We start from the raw sequence: 17,591 nt of genomic DNA, 5'->3' as shown, positions 1-17,591 counted from the left end.
ATTCTTAATATTAACAGGTCAATTATTGTTATCAGCGATCCATGAATGAACCGCCAACTTATCCAGCACGTTTTACGCAGCGGATGCCCTTCCAGCTGCAACCCATCTCTGGAAAAGCATTTCTTGATATCAGCAATTAAATCTTTATTATCAGCAATCAACATAATTTAAATCATCAATTCAATTTAATTGATATTAATAATCCATGTTTGAAAAAAAGTAAAATATATCAAATAAATTATAAAATGATTTTACAATCGCCGGCCCCTTTATTAGGTACACCTGTCCAACTGCTTGTTAACACACATTTCTAGGCCCGCGGTGGTGTAATAGTGTGGGTACCTACCTAAGAATTGTTGCTGACCATGACATATTGATATTCTTATGCCAAAATTATCTTTAGGATAATCAGCTTTAGAGGGAATAAATAAATATGAGCATAAATAAATTAATACTATTTGTTTGTTTTTTGATTTGTGGTGATTTGTGATTGTTCACGTTCTCTTTGTGTGAACGGAAACCGTATAATGTCCATATTTGGCGATGTAAGGGCGTGGTCAGAGGGCGGGGCGTAATTTTTTTCTTCCCTGATCTGCCGCTCAGAGAAACAGCGCCTCTCTCTGGCCGTTTGAATGAAAGAATGAACACAGCCCGGGAATGTGTTTACCTGCTGAACGCACAGCTGCGTAATTAGACTGAAATTTTGCTAAGAAAGTATAATTATGTTCTAATGTAGTTTAAAGTAACCTTATATATATCCGAGAATCCACCTTACCTTCATGAATGAGCAAGAAGTAGGATTAAAAACCGGATGGAGATCCTGAAGCAGTGGATGTACAGGTGTGTGCTGGTTTATTACGTTCAGCTGGAGTTTATTTCAGCATCTTTTACATTCACACACTGAACATCTTTGCTGTGTTGCTGTATTTCATCAAAGAGTAATTAAATTTTGACGCTGGATAGTTATTTGTGGGTTTTGAGGCGATATGAATCTGTTGAATCAGTTGCTTCGTCAAATGATTCTTTCGAATCTCTGGAAACGCCATCTGCTGAAGGCCAAACAGGTTTATGTTTGTAACACCATTACAAACTACTTAGAAGTGATTTCAGTGATTTAGATGTAATCTGGATGTCAAATCAAACGTGATGTTTTGATTTCTGAACCAAAGATTCGAAATAAAAGATTCGGAAATACTTCGAGGCTTCATGAATTGTTGTGAAATCTCCCTTGTCTGGTTAAGTTTTGTTGGGTTTTGTTGTGTATTAGCATTTGGTATGTGTTTGTTTTTGGTAAAGTGATGTAATCTTATTGAATAGTTTTGAATATTCCTTTAACATGACTGCAATGGGGAAGCACGAGTAACTGAAGAAAAAATCGTTAGAAATGTAACGTTAGGTTTCATTTTAAAAAGAGTCGACTCTCCGACTGTGTGGTGTAGTGAATCGGGTGAATGGAATCGACTGGCGTTTTGATTCATTCCAGCGAAATGAACGGTTTGATTTTGTTGTTTACCAAAATGACTCAAATATAAATACAAATACAAAATAACTGTCATCATCCATGACGTAACTACATAGTTTAATTGTTTTCTTTGTAAAAAAAAACAAATAAACAACTTTGACTTTACTAGTTTAACTTGACAAGTGCCATTTAATAAACCAACATGACTGTGAATTTGAGTTATTTATTAACATTAACTATACAACAACATATACAACAAGATGAATTTATTCTTTTACAAGTAGTTTAGGCTTTTAGTTTAATTCTCTAATGTTAATACACTCTGCCTTTTTAAAGTCTTAATAAACTATTCAGATTGCAAATATCAGCCAAAATCATAATGATTATCCCTCCTATCATATTATTCTTCTTTTAAAAATGATATCCCATGTGTTGCTTAATAGAGAAGACTTTTTCAACACATTTCTAATCATAATGGTTTTAATAATGTCTAATTGTCTTCATCATGATGACAGCACATAATATTAGACTAGATATTCTTCAAGACACTAGTGTTCAGCTTAAAGTGGCATGTAAAGGCTTCACTAGGGTAATTAGGGTAAAGTTAGGGTAATTAGGCAAGTCATTGTCTAACAGTGGTTTGTTCTGGAGACAATCCAACACTAATATTGCTGAAGGGGTGAATAATATTGAGCTTAAAATGAGGGCGGCTCGATTCAAAATGATATACCGTTAAAGTCAAAATGATTCGCCCTCCTGTAAATTTTTAACATTTATTTATTTTAAATATTTCCCAAATGATGTTGAACAGATTCAGGAATTTCTCACAGTATTTCCTCCAATATTTGTTCTTCTGGAGAAAGTCTGATTTGTTTATTTTGGCTAGAATAAAAGCCGATTTAAATATTTTGAAATCCATTTTAAGGTTAATATTATTAGCCCTTTTAGGGGCCAATCACACCGAATGCACCTTTATGTTGTAAAAACGTGAGGCTTTTTTGTTGTCAAGAAAAAAAACAAGCCTAGTGCGCTTTTTATGTCGCTTTGCGAAGACTGAATCAGCTGACCCGTATTGTGCGAGAGTGTTGCTGTTGATATTAATATAATTTTAATAATATATTATGCCTCACAGCAAGAAGGTCGCTAGTTCGAGCCTCGGCTGGGTCAGTTGGTGTTTCTGTGTGTGAGTTTGCATGTTCTCCCTGCGTTGGTGTGGATTTCCTCCGGGTGCTTTGGTTTCCCCTACAGTCCAAACACATGCGATACAGATGAATTGGATAGGCTAAATTGTCTGTAGTCTTTGAGAGTGTATGGATGCTGGAAGGGCCTCCGCTGCATAAAAAATGTGCTGGATAAGTTGCCGGTTCATTCCCCTGTGGCAACCCGGATTAATAAAGGGACTGAGCCGAAAAGAATGAATGAATATTGTGATATTCAAGATTTGTGAAGTCATACAGCTCAGGATAACTCAGAAAAGCAGCCATAAGTCTCTCCTCCATCTTCAGAAGTCTCTGTTGCCTTTACAACACAAACACTGCAGGCACCTCAATGGAAACCCCGCCTCTGCTTTCCTTTGATTGGAGAATGAAAAAGACGTGAGTGATGTAGCGCGCTTTTTCCGTTCAGAGTTGTCTTTTTTTCAACTGCGAGCGCACGGAGCGCAACGGCAAAAACGCAAGGCGCAGCAGGTGGTTAAACCGTGACATGCGCAGGGCGCTTAAGCAGCTCGCAAAACACTCGCGGCTATTAGTAAACCATTTAAAAGAGGCGCCTCAATGCTTAAAGCGCATTCGGTGTGATCATCCCTTAAGCATTTTTTGATTGTCTGCAGAAGAAACCACTGCTTTACAATAACTTGCCTATATTTACCGTAGTTAAGACTTAAATTGAATACTAACGTCACTTTAAGCTGAACACTAGTGTCTTGAAGAATATCTAGTCTAATATTATGTGCTGTCATCATGATGAAGAGAAATACGAGATGAGTTATTAAAACTATTATGATTAGAGATGAATTGGGTAGGCTCAATTGTCCGTAGTGTATGAGTGTGTGTGTGTGAATGTGTGTGTGGATGTTTCTCATAGATCCGCTGTGTAAAAACTTAAGTTGGCGGTTCATTCCGCTGTGGCGACCCCGGATTATTAAAGGGACTAAGCCGACAAGAAAATGAATGAATGAATGAATGATTAGAGATGTGTTGAAAAAAAGTCTTGATGACGTATCTTTGTTTAGATATTTGGATTGAAAGCGAGACAAAACTACTTTATTATTATTATTATTATTATTATTATTATTATACCAGCTCAGGGATGAGCTTTTTTTGAATAAAGGGTTGGAAATGAATGTTTTTTATTTTTATTTTTATCTGATTCGATTAATCAAGAAAATAATCGACAGATTAATTGATTAATAAAATAATCGTTAGTTGCAGCCCTATATTTGACCATAAAGCACATTAAGATGACTTTAGATGTGTGTGCTCTACAGCGTTACAGTACAGCACATGCGTTCAGTCATGCTCACGTGAAGCTGAGCTCTGCAGAGCAACAGATGTGTGCAACTGGAAAGGGGGCAGGATATGATGCAATAATCGTTTATCTCCAATAATGTTTTTTCATAATCGTTAGTCAAAATCGAAATCTAATTTTTAACTAATTGCACAGCACTACTTCAAATCGATTAAAAACAATTAAAGACTGCTTTTATTCTAGCCCAAATTAACCAAATAAGACTTTCTCCAGAAGAACAAACATTATCAGACATACTGTGAGTTATTCCTGAATCTGTTCAACATCATCTGAGAAATAATTGAAATAAGGGCGAGGCAGTGGCGCAGTAGGTAGTGCTGTCGCCTCACAGCAAGAAGGTCGCTGGTTTGAGCCTCAGCTCAGTTGGCGTTTCTGTGTGGAGTTTGCATGTTCTCCCTGCCTTCGCATGGGTTTCCTCTGGTTTCCCCCACAGTCCAAACACATGCGGTACAGGTGAATTGGGTAGGCTAAATTGTCCGTAGTGTATGAGTGTGTATGAATGTGTGTGTGGATGTTTCCGCCGCGTAAAAACTTGCTGGATAAGTTGGCGGTTCATTCCACTGTGGCGACCCCGGATTAATAAAGGGAATAAGCCGACAAGAAAATGAATGAATGAATGAATGAATGAATAATTGAAATAATACACATTTTCTCAGGAGGCTGAATAATTTTGACTTCAGCTGTATGTGTAGTGCAGGCCTATAGTTAAACTGGTGTGTTGTGTCCGTCAGTGCTGCAGTGTGTGAGTGTGTGTTGATCTTCTGTTCTCATCTGACACACACAACAGCTCATCATCTGCTCTCGCGCTGCATATTTAACCCTGTGTTCTCGCCTCTGTAGAGATGCCCTAATTGCAAAAGAGGTGAGGCCTGTGTCACCCCACCACACCAGCGGCGCCGCTTTCATAACACTTGCACACACAGTCAGGATAATTAACCTCTCTTGATTAGGGCAATTATCTCCACACTTTACTGATGATCCCAGCGCTGAGCCCAGTACGCTCCCTTTAACCATCGTTCCTCACTGCTCCCATAATGCACCGGCAGAAACGCAGAGCGAGTTGAAGACGGAGTTAAATCAAAATGTACTCTTCTTATTTTTATATGTTTAAAGTGGAGCTTATTACGAGCAATTTACCTGTGCTCTTCATTATTTTGAAGATATTAATTTTCCCTCATAATCTTTAATCAAATATAATAACTTTCCCTTGAAATGACTCACTTTTGGTCACATGGAGTGCCACAGGGCGGAGCTATCAGTCATATAGGATGGGGCTATCAGCAATTTAGGGTGGAGATATCAGGCTTTAGGGTGGAGATATCAGGTCTTTAGGGTGGAGATATCAGGTCTGTAGGGCGTAAATATCAGGTCTTTGGGGCGGAGCTATCAGTCATACAGGATTTGGGCTATCCTTAATTTAGGATGGAGATTTCAGGCCTTTAGTGTGGAGATATCAGTCATATGGGGCGGAGCTATTAATAATTAAGGGCGGAGATATCTGCCCTTTAGGGTGGAGATATTTGACCTTTAGGGTGGAGATATCAGTCATATTGGGCGGAGCTATCAATAACTTAGGGCGAAGACAACAGTCATATGGGGCGAAGCTATCAAATATTTAGGGTAGAGATATCAGGTCTTAGGGTGGAGATATCAGTCATATGGGGCGGAATTATCAATAATTTAGGGTGGAGATGTGTAGCCTTAGGGCGGTGCTATCAGTAATTTAGGGTGGAGATATCAGGCCTTTAGGGCAGAGATATCAGTCATATAGGGCGGAGCTATCAGGCCTTTAGGGTGGAGATATCAGTCTTTTAGGGTGGCAATATCAGTAATTTAGGATGCAGATATCAGTCTTTTAGGGCAGAGATATCAGTCTTTTAGGGCAGAGCTATCAGTCCTTGAGTGCGGAGCTACTAGTCCTTTAGGGCAGGGGTATCTGTCTTTTTGGGCAGGGCTATGCTATCAGTCATTTAGTGCAGGGCTGTTGGATATTTAGGGTGAGGCTATCAGTCATTTTGGGAGGATAATCAGCCATTTAGGGCAGAGCTGTATGCCATTTTGGGTGGGGCTATCAGTTCTTTAGGGGCAGAACTATCAGTAATTTAGGGTGGGGCTACAAAAAGTCTTCCATTCGGTATGGTTAAAAATGCTTTTTGAGTCGCTGCATCTGAATCATGAAGAGAGTTCTTAATATTGCATTATTTACGTTTTTAATCTTGACGAACCAAAGAAAAAGTGACGCCTTGATTTATTTTAATTACTTATTAAAATGTTTGCATGAACATTATTTAACCCGTTTTGACATTTCAATTATGCAAACTTTTTTGTCTTTTTATTTGCCAAACATTTGTTTACAAAAAAAAAATAATAATCTGTCTTTATTTTATTTATGGTAAACCAGGGAACATCTATTTTAAAACTTTTGCTGTGTTATTTATCCTTTACATTCATGAAAAACCAGACAAACCAAAGAAAAAGCCATATGTTGACATTTTATTCATGAAACATGTGTCTATTGTTTTCCCTCTATTTATTAGGCAATCATTTGTCTACAAACATATGGTGAAACTGTGACAGTGGGATTAAGTTGTTGGATATTTTACAGTAATTTTTTTAATTGCTATACATTTCTTTATTTTCACAAAAAAGGACAAACAAAAGAAAAGTGACATCTTAATTAATTTTAACTTGCATTATTTAATCGATATTTTGACATTTCATTCAAACATTTTAATACTCGTGCATCCATTTATTTGTCAACCGTTTGTCTACTAAAATATGGTGAACCAGTGACAATGTGAATAAATAGTTTGATCACAGCAGTTTTTATAGCAATGCTTTCCTTGAAAAAAAAAACAGACAAAACAAAGAAAAAGTGACGCCTTTTACTTGATTTATTAATAATAACTTGCATTATTTCCCCCATATTTTGACATTTTATTCATGCAAATATTTGTGCACAAATATATATTGCTAATATTTATGGTGAACCAGTGACAATTTGATCAAATTGTTGGATTTTTTGCAGTCATTTTTATTGCAATGCTTTTCTTTACATTCATGAATAAATCTGAATAGATCTGTTTAATGCAAACATTTGTGCACCAATATTAATTCAATATAACTAAAGAAATAGTGATGCTTTTACTTCATCTATTTTAATAACTTGCAATATTCAACTGATTTTTCGACATTGTAATCATGCATAAATTGATTATATTTATGGTGAACCAGTGAGCATATGATTAAATCCCTGGATCTGTTGGAGTGGTTTTTATTGTAATGCTTTCCTTTACAGTCACTATAAAATCCCCCAGACAAACCAAAGAAAAATGTGACGCCTTTATTTATTTTAATAACTAATTGCATTATTTGCATTACACCTATTGCATTACACCTATATTTTGGCAAATATTTGTATATTTTTCTTATTTACTAATCATTTATTATTTACAAAAATATAGTGAACAATGTGATTAAATCATTATGTTGCAGTCTTTTGAATTGCAATGCTTTCCTTTACATTCACAGAAAAAACCCACACAAACCAAAGAAAGTGATGCCTTTACCTGATTTATTTTAATAACTATTTGCATTATTTAACCTATAAATTGACATTTTATTTAAGCAAACATTTGTTTAATTTTTTCATCTTTATTTGTTTCCAAAAATATGAATGCGATTAAATTGTTGGATGTTTTACAGTATTTTTTTATTGCAATGCTTTCCTTTTTATATTTAAGAAAAAAAACCTACAAGCCAGAGCAAAAGTGATGCTTTATTTTGATAACTTGGATTATTTAACACGTATTTTGACATTTTATTCATGTAAACATTTATGCACACACATCTATTCATTGTATTTATGGAGAACCAGTGTTGATATGATTAAATCATTAGATCTTTTGCAGTTAATTTTATTGCAATGCTTTCCTTTTCATTCACAAAAAAACTAAAAAACTAAAAACATACAAACCAAAGAAAGTGACACCTTTACTTAATTTATTTTAATAATTTTGATTATTTAACCCATTTTTGGACATTTATTCATGCAAAATTTTTGTACATTATTATCTATGTCTTATATTTATGGTGAACCAGTGACAATGTGATTAAATCGTTGGATGTTTTGCAGTAGTTTTTAATGCTTTCCTTTACATTCACGGAAAAATACACAAACAAACCAAAGAAATAATTTAGGCATTGCTTTTTGTTTTTAATATCTTGAATTATTTAAGCCAGTTTTTGACGGTTTTGTTCATGCAAACATTTTTTATAAATTTTTATTCGCCAAAAATTTGTCTACAAAAATATTTATTCATTATATTTATGGTGAACTAGTGACAATCAGATTGAATAGTTGGATCTTTTCCAGTAGTTTTATTGCAATGCTTTACATTCAGAAAAAAGACAAACTAAAGAAAAAGTGACTCCTTTACTTTATTTAATTTTAATAATTTGGATTATTTCATCCTTATTTTGACATTTTATTCATGCAAATATTTGTGCATTAATATTTACAACTTATATTTATGGTGAACCAGTGACAATATGATTAAATAGTTGGATCTGTTGCAGTCTTTTTTTATTGCGATGCTTTCCTTTACGTTCACAGAAAAAAACCCACACAAACCAAAGAAAGTGATGCCTTTACCTGATTTATTTTAAGAACTATTTGCATTATTTAACCTATAAATTGAAATTTTATTTAAGCAAACATTTGTTTAATTTTTTCATCTTTATTTGTTTCCAAAAATATGAATGCGATTAAATTGTTGGATGTTTTACAGTATTTTTTTATTGCAATGCTTTCCTTTTTATATTTAAGAAAAAAAACCTACAAGCCAGAGCAAAAGTGATGCTTTATTTTGATAACTTGGATTATTTAACACGTATTTTGACATTTTATTCATGTAAACATTTATGCACACACATCTATTCATTGTATTTATGGAGAACCAGTTTGATATGATTAAATCATTATCTTTTGTAGGTAATTTTATTGCAATGCTTTCCTTTACATCCATTAAAAAAATAATAATAAAAAACTAAAAAAAACTAAAGAAAAAGTGACACCATTACTTGATTTAATAATTTGGATTATTTAACCCATTTTTGACATTTTATTCATGCAAATATTTGTGCACACACATCTACTTATAATATTTATGGTAAACCATTAATGATGTGATTAAATCGTTGGATCTTTTACAGTAGTTTTTATTGCAAAGCTTTCATTTTACATTCATGGAAAAATACCCAAACAAAAATATTTATTCATTATATTTATGCTGAACTAGTGACAATAAGATTAAATAGTTGGATCTTTTCCTGTAGTTTTCATTGCAATGCTTTCCTTTACATTCAGAAAAAAAGAAAAACCAAAGAAAGGGATGCCCTATAAATTGATATTTTATTTAAGCAAACATTTAAGTTTTTTATCTTTATTTGGCAATCATTTATCTCCAAAATCATGACAATGTGATTAAACTGATGGATGTTTTACCGTATTTTTTATTGCAATGCTTTACATTCAGGGAAAAATTACAGATAAACCAAAGAAAAAGTGATGCTTTTTTTCATGCAAACATTCGTACATTGTTATCTACTTTTTATATTTATGGTAAAACAGTGACATTATGATGAAATCATTGGATCAGTTGCAGTAGTTTCTATTGCAGCGCTTTCCTTTACATTCACGATAACCCCCCCTGACAAACCAAAGAAAAAGTGACGCCTTTACTAAAGCGGAGGTGAAACATTTCCCAATTAGTGCGCGAGTGTTTCCTGCACAGAGGGAAAATGAAGTGCAGGACTTGATCAAACAATAAGTGGAGAAGAGCGAATAAAGAAAAGAGCAGAGGTAAAGAAAACAAGTGTAAATGAGTGCCGACAGACTGCTGTAAACGGGAGGAGACAAAAGCGCGCCGCATTAATATTCATGGGCCAGAAGAGGCAGATGCGTCTGACATCTGTGTGATGTCAGCGTGTTGTCAACACATTGTTAGCGCCGCAAATGTGCAAACAGATTAACAGCCCGCCGAGCCACGCTGCAATGCATTCATGGAGTGCGAAAACCAGAAACGAGAGCGGAGAAAAAGCCACGTCTCCTCCAGGCTTTTTGCAGGATTTGCCAGCCAAGGTGGCACCTCACACTGCCCGACTGCTGCGGCTGTCCTGGAGCGCTGCAAACACTGACGAACTTTAGTTTAGAGCACACACACACACACACACACACACACACACACACACACACACACACACACACACACACACACACACACACACACAGACACACACACAGACACACACACAGGCCTCTCACTATATCTGTTTTTTGTTGTAGGATATATTACACCTAAATATATTGCGATTAAACTATATTATTGTCAATTTAAGAGCTCTTTATGCCACTCATTATATAATGACAGACAATATAATATTATCGCAATGCAAGTCCACTCATCCAAAAAACACATCATATTTTATTCTTAAGAATTTTTAATGTAATTATAGTCATTTTAACGGTTTAATAATCAGGCATTGGAGTCAGAATGTGAAAATGCATATCCTAAATAAATAATAATGATAAATGTTAACAAATAAGTGGAAGGTGAGGAGTAACAGAGGCTGTGATATCTGCTAGTAGATCAATTTTCAGTCAGACACTCGCATGAAAATATACTATAGTAATTTAGAGTAGACACTACAGCGTTTTTACCTATACTGACACTGACACCTCCAGTAGAGATGAGCTAAAATGTTGCTAGAATTGGTTATGTATGTGTGATACACTCACCGGCCACTTTATTAGGTACACCTGTCTGACTGCTGGTTAACGCACATTTGTAATCAGCCAATCACATGGCAGCAGCTCACTGCATTTCGGCATGTAGACATGATCAAGAGGATCTGCTGCAGTTCAGAGCGAGCATCAGAATGGGGAAGAAAGGGGATTTAAGAGACTTTGAACGTGGCATGGTTGTTGCTGCCAGATGGGCTGCTCTGAGTATTTCAGAAACTGCTGATCTACTGGGATTTTCACGCACAACCATCTCTAGGATTTACAGAGAATGGGGAAATATCCAGTGAGCGGCAGTTCTGTGGGAGCAAATGCCTTGTTGATGAGGCCAGAGGTCAGAGGAGAATGGCCAGACTGGTTCCAGCTGATAGAAAGGCAACAGTAACTCAAATAAGCACTCGTTACAACCGAGCTCTGCAGAAGAGCATCTCTGAACACACAACACGGCCAACCTTGAGGCGGATGGGCTACAGCAGCAGAAGAGCACACCGGGTGCCGCTCCTGTCAGCTAAGAACAGGAAACTGAGGCTACAATTCACACAGACTCACCAAAACTGCACAATAGAAGATTGGAGAAACGTTGCTGCTCTGATGAGTCTCCATTTCTGCTGACACATTCGCATGCTCGGGGCAGACAACATGAAAGCATGGATCATCCTGCCTTGTATCAGCGGTTCAGGCTGGTGGTGGTGGTGTAATGGTGTGGGGGAGATTTTCTTTGGGTCCATTAGTACCAATTGAGCATCAACGCCACAGCCTACCTGAGTATTGCTGCTGACCATGTCCATCCCTTTATGAGCACAGTGTCTCCATCTTCTGATGGCTACTTCCAGCAGGATAACGCAGCATGTCATAAAGCTCAATCATCTCAGACTGGTTTCTTGAACATGACGATGAGTTCACTGTACTCAAATGGCCTCCACAGTCACCAGAGCTCAATCCAATAGAGCAGCTTTGGGATGTGGTGGAACGGGAGATTGGCATCATGGATGTGCAGCCGACAAATCTGCAGCAACTGTGTGATGCTATCATGACAATATGGAGCAAAATCTCTGAGGAATATTTCCAGTAGCTTGCTGAATCTCTGCCATGAAGGATTAAGGCAGATCTGAAGACTAAAGGGAGTCTAACCTAGTCAGTGAGTGTATATGACAGAGAAAAAAAAGCGCAATATTCAGATTGTGTACAATATCGTGCAGCCCTATCACAACATATTTAGCAGAAAGAATATAGCAGGTCATGCATAAGCTAAATATTGCTATGTAAACTTTTTTTGGCAGCTCTAATAACTATCAAAAGCCAAAATATGAGGCATTCTTGACCCCGGTGTGTTCAGAAAGAAAGGGCATGATGATGATGATGAAGAACACAATGAAGGGGTTTCTGTGTGCATCTGTTGACGCAATGTGTTTTTGCTGGAAACACTGAGGTTGGGTCTGCGGTATTACTGAGGTGTGTCTCTCGGCGTGGGGAACAGACAATGCACTGTGTGTTTGCGTGTGTGTGTTTGTGTGAGTCGAGCCTGAATACACTCCGAGGAGCTCGTGTGGGTTTTGGTGAACACCAGCCAGACAAACCTCTCTTCATTCAACCCACGCTGAAAAAACAAGCACATTCCAGCCACTCCTCGCTCTTGGCAGATCTGCCTTTGTCTATTTTGGAGACCCGAAACATATTTCCGAAACCATAAACTCATTTTTCAGTCCTCTGAACTTCTGGCTTGAGGACGCGGGGTCTCGACCCGGAGCTCTCCGCTGTTTCTGATTAGCGGCACCGTGAGAATTGCTCTTTAAATGAAGTAGCTGTAATGCGTCTTCTGGGCTTCAGGAAAAACACTGATCAGATCTGAGCATTGGGGCTTTGAGAATCGATGATTTCCGCTGATTCACAGACTCATGATGGAGTGTGGGATTAAACAGAGATGACAGGTACATGTCGGTAATTGGCTCAATGATTCAAATGATCTGTTCAGAATGAGTCTTTAATAAATGACTCAGTTATTCAAATGATTGACTAAGTGAGTCTTCAGTCAACAACTCACTGAATCAAATGATCTGTTCAGAATGAGTCTTTAGTAAACTACTTTTTATTCAAATGAGCAAGTCAGAGTAAATGACTACCTTTCAGATCAGTAAATGACTCACTTATTCAAGTGATTCACTCAGATTGAGTCAACTCATTGATTCAAACAATCAATTCTGAGAGTCTCTAGTTAACAACTCACTGATTCAAATGATCTGTTCAGAGCGAGTGTCTAGTTAACAGCTCAGAGTGAATCTACAGTTAACTGATTCAAAAGATTCATTCAGAGTGAGTCTGGATAAATTCAAATGAGTTCAAATGATTCTTTCTGAGAGTCTCTTGTAAACAACTCACTGATTCCAATGATTCGTTTAAAGCGAGTCTATAGTTAACAGCTCATCAGAGTGAATCTACAGTTAACTGATTCAAAAGATTCATTCAGAGTGAGTCTGAATAAATTCAAATGAGTTCAAATGATTCTTTCTGAGAGTCTCTTGTTAACAACTCACTGATTCCAATGATTCGTTTAAAGCGAGTCTATAGTTAACAGCTCATCAGAGTGAATCTACAGTCCACTGATTCAAATGAACGTTTCAGAGTGAGTCTACCCTTAAGAACTCACTGATTCAAAAGATTCGTTCAAAGTGAATTTCCAGTTAACATCTCAGATTCAATAAATCCATTCTGAGAGTCTTTAGTTAACTCACCAATTGAAATGATCCTTTCAGAGCAAGTCTCCAGTAAGCAACTCATCAGATTGAATCTACAGTTAACCATTTCAAATGATTTGTCAAAGTAAGTGAATAAATTCAAATGAGTTCAAATGATTCTTTATGAGAGTCTCAAGTTAACAACTCGCTGATTCAAATGATCTGTTCAGAGCGAGTTTCTGGTTAACAACTCATCAGAGTGAATCTAGCGTCAACCACTTCAAATGATTCGTTCAAAGTGAGTCTGAACAAATTCAAATGAGTTCAAATGATTCTTTCTGAGAGTCTCTAACAACTCTCTGATTCAAACGATCCATTCTGAGAGTTTCTAGTTAACAACTAAATGATTCAAATGATCTGTTCAGAGCGAGTCTCTGGTTAACAACTCATCAGAGTGAATCTACAGTTAACCAATTCAAATGATTCATGTAGAGTGATTCTGAATGAATTTAAATGAGTTCAAATGATCCATTCAGAGTGAGTCTCTAGTTAACAACTCATTGATTCAAATGATCTGTTCAGAGTGAGTGTCTGGTTAACAGCTCATCAGAGTGAATGTAGTTAACCGATTCAAATGATCTGTTCAGAGTGAGTGTCTGGTTAACAGCTCATCAGAGTGAATGTAGTTAACCGATTCAAATGATCTGTTCAGAGTGAGTCTCTGGTTAACAGCTCAGTGTTTCTGATTACCTGCCCAGGTAAAATTGCTCTCTTTAATGCGTCCTCTGGGCTTCAGGATAGCACTGATCAGATCTGAGCATTGGGGCTTTAGAATCAATGATTTCCGCTGATTTGGAGTCTCGTGATGGAGTGTGGGATGGAGCTGAGCCGACAGGTACACGCCACTAATTGAGTTGAAGTGCATTAAAAGTGTCCTCTCCGGCGTTTAGCGGTGACATGCGCTCTAGGTTAGTTAAATAAGAGCTCTGTCCTCTGGGTGTGGGGCAGTGCCGGGTCTGGAGTGGAAAGATCTGACCTCTGACCTCAAACGTGGGCTTCAACAATGAGTGTGTAAATGTGAGTTCAGCCGGCTGCGTGTAAAGCGTCCCTCGAGGCTCTTCTCAATATGTCAACACTGAGCACACCAGGATCTTCAAACAAACATGTACCAAACATAATAACAACATTAATGAGCCTCCCGCCCGCGCAGAGAATCAGCCACATCCTCATTTCCCCAGCCTCTGCGCTCTGATAATGTCTGTTAAACAAACCGGAGCTAGCTTTGCATGTGTTTGTGCTGAAAGTGCATTTTAAACTGTCTGTTCTTTATCTCAGTGTTTGTTTTATTTTAATTTTAGGACACTTTACTGCATTCTAAACCAAAAATATTGTGGTTTTCATTATTTTCTAAACATTGCTGAGTGAACAGTGATTTTGGAGAAGTCATCACCTGCTTAGACTTGAGATGCGTTGTTTGGTTCGTGAAGGAGCTGAATTTTATTATATTCGTTTGTGAAGTGTTTTGACATCTGTTCACATATCAACAACAAATTGATTCAAATGATTCTTTCAGAATGAGTTCTCTTAACTCAAATGATTCATTTGGATCGAATTTTCAGTTAGCAACTCACTGATTCAAAAGTTCCTTTTAGAGTCAATCTCCTGTAATCAACTCACTGATTTAAAGGATTCATTTCAGAGTGGGTCTCCAATAATCGACTCACTAATTCAAGGAATTCATTTAGAGTGAGTCTCCAGTAAGCAACTCACTGATTCAAATGAGCCGATCCGAGTGGTTCTACAGTAATCAACTTAATGATTCAAATGATTTATTCAGAGTGAGTGACTAGTAATTAACTATCCATTCATCTATCCATATTATCCATTCAACGTACTGATTCTATTGATCAATTTACAGTCTACTGATTCAAATGATACAGAGTGAGTCTCCAATAATTAGTTCACTGATTCAAATGATTCCTTCAGAATGAGTCTCCACTTAACTCACTGGTTCAAATGATTCATTTAGACTTGAATTTCCAGTTAGTAACCCACTGATTCAAAACTTCCTTTTAGAGTGAGTCTCCAGTAATCAGCTTACTGATTCAAATGATTCATTTCAGAGTGAGTGACCAGTAATTAGCTCACTTATTTAAATGATTAACTCATTTAACTTACTGATTTAATAGTGAGTCTATAATAAAAAATGCACTGATTCCAGTTATGCTGAATGATTCTTCAGTAATCAAATCACACTAAATGGATCATTTAAATCGGTAAGTCTGTAATCAGCTCACTGATTGAATTGATTTCTTCAGAATGAGTCTCTACTTACTCAAATGAACAGTTCAGAGTTAGTCTCCAGTAATCAACTTACCTATTCAAATGATTAAGCCATTCAACTTAATGATTCAATTGATTAATTTACAGTACGTTTACAATAAACAATGCACTGATTCAAATGATCCATTTAGAGTGAGTCTTCAGCAATCAGCTCACTGATTGAAATTATTCCCTTCAGAATAAGTCCCCACTTTACTCATTGGTTCAAATGATTCATTTAGAGTGAATCTGTTAACAGCTTGCTGATTCAAGTGATTCATTTAATGTGAATTTTCAGTCATAGTCAACTCACTGATTCAAATGATTTATTCAGAGTGAGTCTCCAGTTAACCACTCACTGGTTCAAATGAGTCTTCAGTAAACAACTCACCGATTCAAATGATCTATTCAGAGTGATTCTCCAGTAAACAACTCACTGGTTCAAATAATTCATTTAGAGTGAGTCACTAGTAATCAACTCACTGATTCAAATAATCCATTCAGATTGAGTCTCCAGTAATCAGCTCATTGATTCAGATGATCCATTCAGAGTGAGTCTCCAGGCAGTAAACAACTTACTGGTTCAAATGATCTATTTAGAGTGATTCTCCACTAAACAACACAGTGATTCAAATAATTCAAATATTCAGTATGCCATCTGGTGAAAATTGTATTCATATCAGTGCCATTTCCCCCCCAATATTGTTTAGCCTAGTATGATGGGCATCTCGTGTGTGTGTGTGTGTGTGTGTGAGTGAGTCCCCCAGAGATGGAGACCTTTCCCTGGACTGCGGCTCCTCAAAGACAGCTCCAGAAGCGCTGCTGATTAGTAAATTGCTCTGCGGTCTCTCGTGGCCTTTTCTTGGAAGTTTTGAAATAACTTCTGAGTTGAATGTCAGATGTTCAAGGAAAATCTATAGCTCGCAGTGTTGAGAATAAACAAGGATGTTTCCCATGTTAAACCGCTGGCCTGAATGTCCAGGGAGTTATCATGCGTGTGGGACTTTGACCCGGAAGAGATGCAAAAACTTTTGTCAAAAATGCAGAGTTTCTAATGAGGGAGCAGAGCTTTAGACACTGCAGAAATGCTGTTCTTAATGAGAGCTTGTGTTGTGCTTTTAGTCCAAATATCTAAACTCTTCAATCAAGAAGCATTTATAGACAAGTGAACAATATAGTCTTGTTTTCAGAAATAATGAGTCAAAATTAGGGCTGGACAATATGGCAAATTTATATCACAATATATTTCTTAATTTCAGGTGATACGATATAATTCCGATATCGATATTAAAAAGCCAGGAAAAAACTGGCAAGACTGCACACAATGGATGTCTGTACCCACTAATGTCTGCAATCTTAATTTGCAAAGTCTAAAATAACATCCAGGCTCTAATAACTTAAAAAAAAAAAAAAAACAGTACAAAAAAATTAAATGTTCACTTTTTATTTGTATTTAGCCTGTACAATCAAGAAATAAACAGAAATAAACTATCAAATAAATAAAACTCTCAGACTCAGCTTATATATATATATATATATATATATATATATATATATATATATATATATATATATATATATATATTTATCATGAAATCACACAGAAATTCCTAACTTTTTCATTTAGTGGCTAATTCGTATGAATTCTTACGATCTAATTCGTACAATTTAGTACGATTTGCTCATCACCCAAGGACGGTTGGAGTTAGGGGTGGGGTTGTGAGCCACGCCTCCTTTTTAAAATCTTACATTTAGGGTTAGGGTTAGGGTTAGGGGTTAACTGAAAAACGTAAAATACGTATGT

General features: G+C 36.6%; 1 long non-coding RNA gene across 6 annotated transcripts in view; it reads left to right on the top strand.

The window, feature by feature from the left end:
- The first annotated feature begins 614 nt into the window (after positions 1-614).
- The window catches only part of LOC141377622 (uncharacterized), a 133,160-nt gene continuing 116,183 nt past the window's right edge, over positions 615-17,591 (top strand). For 2 of the 6 annotated variants that reach the window (XR_012390056.1, XR_012390051.1), the window contains exon 1: positions 616-840. This is a non-coding gene — a long non-coding RNA (uncharacterized lncRNA). Of the gene's footprint in view, positions 841-17,591 lie in introns of all 6 variants that reach the window. The other 4 variants (XR_012390053.1, XR_012390055.1, XR_012390052.1 and 1 more) reach the window with 3 other exon arrangements.

This window comes from Danio rerio, chromosome 14 (genome assembly GCF_049306965.1).
Source record: "Danio rerio strain Tuebingen ecotype United States chromosome 14, GRCz12tu, whole genome shotgun sequence".
Lineage (NCBI taxonomy): Eukaryota > Metazoa > Chordata > Actinopteri > Cypriniformes > Danionidae > Danio > Danio rerio.
This window is presented reverse-complemented; position numbering and strand designations above follow the sequence as displayed.